An 8217-nucleotide genomic window follows, 5' to 3' on the forward strand; every position below is an offset into this window, starting at 1 on the left:
CTTTATAGGTACCTACAGGGGGAACACTGATTATGGGCTCTTCAATTGAGCTGAGAAAGGTATAGCATGATTCAGAGACTCAAACCAAAGCTAGATAAATTCAGATTAGAGAAGGTATAAATTTTATTTCTTCAGCATTTTTCAGAGTCACTGCCTCCCTGGACAGAGTACCACATCTTGTGAGTATAACCTATGTTATTTACATTTAGCCATATTAAATCTGTATTTGTTTACAGTGCAATTTGAATTGATTGTATGAATTAGTGATATATCCTCATTATTTATCACATTCCCAATTTGTGCCATCTTCATACTTTCAGTGGTCATTGTTTACTCAACATGTTCATCAATAGCCTGGAAGACATGTACAGGACTCCACTACTAACACATTCTATTGATGTTTCCCTGTTTATACTTCTATTTTGAGACCAATTAGTTAGCCACTTTAATCCATTTAATATGTGCCATGTTAATTTTATATTGCTCTAGTCAGAGCCAGATTAAGTTTTTGTAGGACCCTGAGTCAGAGCAAGTGTGTGTCACTCCTCACCCCTTCCATCTGCAGTCCCCTTTGCTCTCCACATACACTCCTGCTGGGGAATACGGAACACAGGGGTGGAGCAGGGCTAGTCTCTGCACCAGTAGCCTACTCCCTGGCAGGATTGTCTGGAGGGCGAAGTAGAAGGACAGGGCACCCATTTTTCCAGGGCCCTTAGACACAAGTCCCATTGGCCCAGTGGCTAATATGCCACTGGCTCCAGTTTTTTTAAGTCTCGCTGTTGTGTGATACCAAGCTAAATTCTTTACCACAGTTCAAGTACTATATCAATTCAGTTACCTTCATCAAAAAAAGGTATCAAGTCAGTTTGACAAGCTCTATTTTCCATAAACCCATGCTGATTGGAACAGCTAATACACAAATTAATACAGAATTAAAGGAGGATAATTAATGCCACTCTCATACTTGAGATCAATGTCAGACTGAAAGGCCTGAGTCATTCTTTTCACACTTTAAATATTGACACTAGATTTACTTTTTTTCATGTTCACTGGAAGTTCTCTCAAGATCCAAGACTTACTGAAGAAAAGAAAAACATTAGAGTTCATCAGCCAGCTTTTTTAAAAACTTTTGATTGCCAGTTATCTTGAGTTAGTGATTTTAAAATGTCTTAGTGATGTTAAAACTTCTGTTTAACATCCTTTTGAGATACTTGTGGAATCAAAAGAGTGTTAAAGGATGTGACTACCTCTGTGTTTCTCCACACCTAACTAAGAGCAGAAATATGTATTTAACATCTCCCTTTTCTGCATATTGATTTATAATTCTACCCTTTCCATCTAATAATGAACAAATATCATTGTCAAGATAATGAAACATTTTTTGCTGAGGCCTCAGCAATTAATTGTCAGGCTTCAATGCTGCAAATATCATTGCAAAAATCAGTACATAATGAGGGTCAGAAGAATAAGGAGGACTTTAAGAAATATTTGTGGTGGGGGAAGAGAAGAAGGAGAAAACATAGGAGCAAATAGCCTCATTAGTAAATAAGGAGAGACACATAATATAAGCATTCTAAAAGCATGTGACTAAGCTGCATAAACTCAATTTTCAGAACTGGTTTAGGCCAGTATTTCTCAAACTTTTGTATTGGTGACCAGTTTGAGCAAGCCTCTGAGTGCAATCCCTTCTTATAAATTAAAAGCACCTTTTAAAATTTTACAGTATTATAAATACTGCAGGTGAAGCAAGGTTTGAAGCTGACCATTCATGATCCCACCCATAACCTCATGACCCCCTGAGGGTTACAAGCCCCAGTTTGAGGACCTTTGATTTAGGCAATTCAAAGCATGCATCTCAGCAATATTCAATGGATCTGAAGTGCAGACATAACTTTCAAATATGAGCTGGGCTCCTAAGTCAATTAGGCATCTTTAAAAAGTTAGCTTACTTCAACATAGGCGACACACTCCTAAACTTCTCCTTTATAAGTCTGTAAGTGGAAGAGAAAGGGAGAATAGAAAATTAATAAGGAGAGCAAGTCATAAAATTGAGATGTGTTTCCACGGACTACTTTGTTTGGTATATTAAACCTTTTCTGTGGGTAGTTTTGACTGAGAGACTGAACTATTTTAGTCAACTGAAAAATTTCAGAATTTTTCCAAAAGTGGGGGAGGGGCAGAGGAAGAGAGGGTTTTCAGAAGATCACTATCATTTTGGGGAATTAGACACAACTTTGAAATTTTAAACACTGGATACTAAGTATTTTGTGAAAAGTTTGATTTGGTTGATAATGGAATATTTCATTGAAAACCAGTTCTGATGGAATATTTATCTAGGTCTATTAATAAGCAGTGAAATTGTCTAGCTGCACAATCACTATTAAGATAACGCACAAAAATTCCTGGGCAAATCGTGTGTATTTACAAACACAAATGTACATTAAAAGAATATTGAATTAACCTTTCAGAAATTAGAAAGTGACTTAATTAAAATTGTCCATGTCACCTTAATTCAGCCCCATTGTACATAAACATGATCTCATTCTGTTTTTACTGTGACAGTCTTGTGCAGAATAATTGTTCAATGAATTCAGAGAATATGCCTTGTCGCAAAATGAAACTGGCCATGGGTCTATAAATAAAGGCAATGATCAACACCGGTTTATTGAGTTATGGAAGAGATTCATTGCAGGGTTGCAGTGATCCATGTTAAACTTGATTTACTTCAAATTTTTATTAATGACCTAAAAGGAAGACTAAAGAATACTAATTATATTCACAGCTCATATTATATTATGGAATGCTGTAAATACCAGTGAGGACAAAGATGTGTAAAACTAGAGCTTAGTTAAATATATGAGCAAGGAATATCAATAGTAAATACAACCTCACCAACCCTACAAAACTCCAAAATTCATATATACATCTGATATGGCCCTCATTAATAAAGTGCTCAGGTGCTATAGTAATGTGTTTATACTCACAAAACACGAGGTAAGGCAGTGCTACACTTCCTAATTTACAATGGGGAAACTGAGATGCAGAAAGACTACGTTGCTTGCTAAAGGTCTTGCTGGAAGTTAACAGTGGAAAATTGAACCAGGGTCTCCTAAATTTCAGGCCTACGACCTAGACCACGTATGGAAAAAATGAAAATTTAGATTGAATGGGAAAGGCAATATCATGTCATAGAATTGCAGGAATCCAAAGCAAAAAAAAAAAAAAAAAAAAAACGGATATGATGCTAGATCAACTTAACATGGATTTGATGGCTTTGATTCAAACATATGCCTGTAAGCATCTTGCTAAGTATGTGATTCACTGGGTGGTGTTTCCCTGGGGTTTGGATATGGCATAATGGGAAGGACTACAGGAGGAAAGTCTGCTGACAGCCATGTCAGCCTTGTGGTGGTCAGTGTCTTTTTGTGACTGGGCTCTCCAGCTGAGTCACAGAGTTCAAAATAAGCCAGTGGCCCATACATCCTTTTCCCTTTGGGTCCAAGGCCAGCTAATTCTCTTTCATCATCAAGTGGTAAAGAGGGGAAACCTTTTCTACCTTCTTCAATGGGCAGCTAGGGGAAAACTAGACTCCGAACAGCCAGTAAAATCCTGGCTACACAACAGGGTTCTCTAATGTTTTTCCACCCATGAGCAGAGTGAGTTTTGTCACGTGCACCAATGTGTGTGCTTGTGCCACTGCCAGTTACTATACACTTAAAATGGAAGAAAGAATACTAAAACAAGGGATAATTGATAAGCTGCATGACTTTAAATGTTTAATGAATACAAAAGCAAATACAATTAATACTGCAAAGTTTTCAGTAGCCATTTGTTATCTTATTTTAAAAAGTGTCTGCTCTTGTCTTTGCGAGAAAAGCAGACTTGAAGGCACTGGGGCTTGAGCTGGAAGGGATTAGATTGGGTTGGGTGGTCAGGATAGAGGTGTTAAATTGTTTTCAACTACTGGCTAATTATTATTTAATGGGATCACTTCTGTACACATATTGCTCCTTATTACCTAAGAAAAAAGATTAAAAAAATATTTCAATTGCATTTACATCTCTCAAATCTTTCAGTTTGGTCTGCCATTCATCAAAGCTGGTATGATTCAGCTCAGGGAAAAGATTGAGGAATGAAATCCTTCTGCAGATATTATTTTTATTTCTGCACCTAAACATTGTCTAAAGATGAGTGGACAGCCAGAGTTTTAGCACTAAGTTAGTGCCGTGTCACTCTCGGATCTGGATTGCTCTGTTTTATGGGTCCTTCCAGTCAGGAGGGGAAGCCTGGAGATATTTTAAGTCATCTTATTTCCTACCTAGTCAAATACAAGGTAGAGTCAGAATTTTTCAATCATAAACTATTACACAATGAATCAGAACCAGGACAATAGCACCTGGACTTGGACTGATGGATGTTTACCCTGAAGTAGGCTTGGACTGGTGGATGGATTACACTGAAGTAGGCAGGAAACAAGACAATAGACTCTGTCTGGCTGATTATCTTCTCACAAATGTGGGATACCACAGCTTCACTTATAGCTCATGCTATCTGAGGAGAGCAGCTAAGTATCCCTTGGTGTAGAGCACATGCATGTTATCATCTTTTCTAACACGTCAAGGTAGTAAATATACCAAATCATGGCATGCTGAAAACTATACAGTATACAATTTCAAAAAAAAAAAAAATAGCTTGCCGAGTAAGTGAAAGCACAAAAAATATGCACCAAAGGCCCAATTTCATAATCTCCTCCCATAGACAACTAAGTCTTCAGACTGTCAAAAATTAAAGCATCTGCCAGCACATTAGCATGCTATAGACTTTTGCAATCCACAAAACCATACCTCCATTATCTGCACATAATTGCTTTAAAATGCTTTCTAATCTGTATCACAGTCAGCAAACAAAACTGACACTTAAAATATAAAGGGAAGTAAAACATAACACATTTCTGCAATAGTGCAAAGGAGCCCTCTCAGGTTGTGTTTCAACAATTCAAATACAGGAGAAGCAAGGACACTTATTCAGTTTTTACAAATGCAGGCCGTTAAGTAAATGGAGCACATCAACACATGGCTTAAGAGCTACCACACAGACCCATTGCTTAAAGAACTTGCAGATAAACTCTTCCTTCCAGGAAACAGCTAGCACCAAGTGGAAAAATACAAGAGATAGTGAGAGTCCCAAGAGCCAGATCTATACCACACAGCAAAGATCTTAAAGCTTTTAATACCTGTCCCAAACAAATTCTGAAACTTAATGGAAATCACTTAGAGAGCATCCTGGCTCTCCAGCTCCAGAGCTATGACTGGGACATTACAGGTTGGAAAATACAAGAGCGATATGCAGGTCAATGGGGGGAAATATGCTCAGACAAAACTAAATCCAAACATTTTAAGCAGCTACTGGAGGTGGCATTAATTTTAGGAACTAACTTACCTTATGTACCAGTTAATTCTGAAATGCCATCCAGTTCAAAGCTAGGTATAAAATAACCCATTGTCACTTTTGTGATGCTAGAAATACTTATTAAATACAGTTTTAATGACAGTTTGGAGGAGATAACTTATTTGGATTCTTTAAAACACACACACACACACACACACACACTCTCCAACCAGAATCAGAACTATTTATCCAGGGATCTTCTTTTTGGAAAAATAATAGTAGTTGTATATAAAGCAAGTCTCCAATCCTATTTCTACTTTTTCTATTCAGTAGACTTGGCTTGGCTTGACTCAAACTGCTATATAAAATCCATATACATTCATCAAATGTATTTAGCTCACTTTCATTGTTTCAGATTGTGTGTTAGCTTTTTTTTTACATTAGATAGGCAGAGAGAGGTAAAAATCCTGCAAAATGCATATATTTGTAAATGGCACACATTGGGTAACCTCCAACACACCGACGAAGAAATAAAACATAACATTTAAATACTTCTTACTGGTATCAGTGGTACATAGGGGTTGTCCTGTCAGCTGGGCCCATCTGCTGTGGATCTCCTTGTCTGGTGCCTCCCAGCTACTGTCTGCAGCCTCACTAGGACTGATTAGGAATTTCTTCTCCAGCCTTTCCCAACTGCACCTGGCTTGTATTTCAAACAATGGAGCAGCTGAAGTTACCTGTGAGTAAAAAGGTGTTGCTTTTATTCAAAACATCCCAGCACAAGGAGGTGGGCAACCCAAGACAGAGTGGGTAGGAGGCCAAGGAGACAGAGCAAAAGCAGTCCAGCACATGGGGCTGCCTGAGAAGGGGAGTAGAGGAGGTGTACCACTCCTATTTTCAGAAACACTCACTGAGGGCAGCCCAGCAGCTGGCTGAAAAGGAGGAAGTACAGCTTCTTTAGGCACAGTGCAGCAGCTGGAGCTGCCCAAGAGAGAGTTGGACTCTCAGAATTTCTTCTGCCTCTGCCTCCCAAACAGATGACTCACTCCCACTCCTATTCCTCCCACCAACTTATTTTTTTCCACCTTTTCCAGCTACAACAGGAGGTAGTTAATTGGTAGAGGCATGCTGCATGTCTCCACTAATGAGGTGGGTGAATCTTAATTGCTTCCTATGCAGCCACTCAGCTGCACGTTGTACAAGGAACTATGTCTCACAGACACTTTGCTGCCTCTTTAGATCACTTCCTACCTGGCCCTGTTTCAGGATTTTCTCATCCTCTTCCCAGGCTGCCAGTGTATCAGCCCCACTCTGTCTAACCCCCCCTCCACACTCCAGACCTCCTTAGTATGTGATTCTTCTACATGAGAGTCTTTTGCAGTCTCTGCATCAACAGGAGTCTTCTTGTTTCCTGCTTTCTCTTCCACCGAGACCAGACAGACTCATTTGCTGCTCTTTTCCTTCTTCATTGCCATCAGCTCCCTGTTGGAGGCCTGTCTGCCTTCCTTTAGGGATGATCTGTTTGATAGCAGTCAGCTCAGCTCCCAGGCATTAGCTAGCCTTCTCTTGATGAGTAACAGCCAGAATTCTGCTCCCTTTCCTGTTTAGACCCCAGCTGAGCCCCAGATTTAGCTCTTTTAACACTGCCCTTCAGTCTTGACAGCTATTGCAGGTTTAGCATGGCAAGATTAATTGTGTCCACAGGCTCTCTGTAACATGTGGGGTTAATATGCCCCATTACAGTGGCCATATCTGAGCATGCAAAGAAAACTTTCAGTGAAATTAATTGAACTACTTTCATGGATAAAGTTTAAACACATGTATAAGTGCTTGCAGAACTGGAAGCTAAGATTGAATAATGCTATCCTTTCTCACAAGACCTGATCGTGTAATATTCCTAATAAAATATTACATAATTCAAAGGACATCAATGTTTATCAAATTATATTTGTTTGTACTTATTCATTAATTGTTCTGTACACTGCATGAATACCATATTGCAGGACTCACTGTTACACATCTTCCAACTTGGTTTGGTTTGTTTGTTTGTTTATTTAATGTGAGAAAAAGGTTTTAATCATGAGAAGAGGTATTGAGTTTGTTCCATGTGTTGGTCTTTGATGAGACATAATTTTTGATGCAGATTTGTTCAACATAAGTCTGGCAGTGTTGTACTCAGATCATTCCAAGAATGACATGCATTATGCATTGCCATTTTGTTTCAGGACAAGAGTATGTGTATAAATATAGCATGTTTCACCTTAGATATAAACAGACTCTGTATTCCTGATTTCTTTTTTATTGGGAAGCTATTTCATTCAGCATTTCTGGCCATGGAACAATGGGATAGGTTGTATTAATTTGGGTTATCTGGTCATAGAGTCAAAAATGTTAATATGACCTGCAATTTTAAACAAGTTTCAGGGTGCCAAAGGGGGTAGCCGGACTTGAGCCCACCATAGCCTGCAGACCATTTAGTATCATGACAAACTTATAATTAAAAATGTGTTTTGGATAGCAGGAAGAAGAAAAACAGTTAATGAATTTGAAATATTAGGAATTACGAGAGGCTTTCATTTTAACAACATCCTTTGTCCCCTTTCCCATTAGCTAGGAGAGAAGAAGGAAGGAAGATAACCTTGCCAATTAGATGGTAAATAACTGCCCAGGAAGGGGGGAGCATGAGGGAGGAAGAAAAAAAAAATTATTTGGAAAGGGTTTTCATAGCCGTTGTTGCCATTGTCATTAAAGTTCAAACTGATTTCCTAAAATAGAAAACAAAACAAACCCACCAAAGAGGAAAGAAAAGAACAGCAAAGATAGAAAATG

The 8217-nt window shown here is 38.6% G+C and overlaps 1 long non-coding RNA gene across 4 annotated transcripts in view; it reads right to left on the reverse strand.

Annotated features, from left to right (window-relative positions):
* The window catches only part of LOC142829410 (uncharacterized), a 53311-nt gene extending 46709 nt beyond the window's left edge, over positions 1-6602 (reverse strand). The window contains exons 1-3 of one of the 4 annotated variants that reach the window (XR_016349352.1): positions 6300-6602; positions 5948-6125; positions 1949-1991 (exon numbers count right to left, since the gene is read on the reverse strand). This is a non-coding gene — a long non-coding RNA (uncharacterized LOC142829410). Of the gene's footprint in view, positions 1-1948; positions 1992-5439; positions 5481-5947; positions 6126-6299 lie in introns of those variants that run through there. The other 3 variants (XR_012903811.2, XR_012903810.2, XR_012903807.2) reach the window with 3 other exon arrangements.
* Positions 6603-8217: the final 1615 nt, after the last annotated feature.

The sequence above is a fragment of the Pelodiscus sinensis genome, chromosome 4, assembly GCF_052426305.1.
Source record: "Pelodiscus sinensis isolate ZL-2025 chromosome 4, ASM5242630v1, whole genome shotgun sequence".
Classification (NCBI taxonomy): domain Eukaryota; kingdom Metazoa; phylum Chordata; order Testudines; family Trionychidae; genus Pelodiscus; species Pelodiscus sinensis.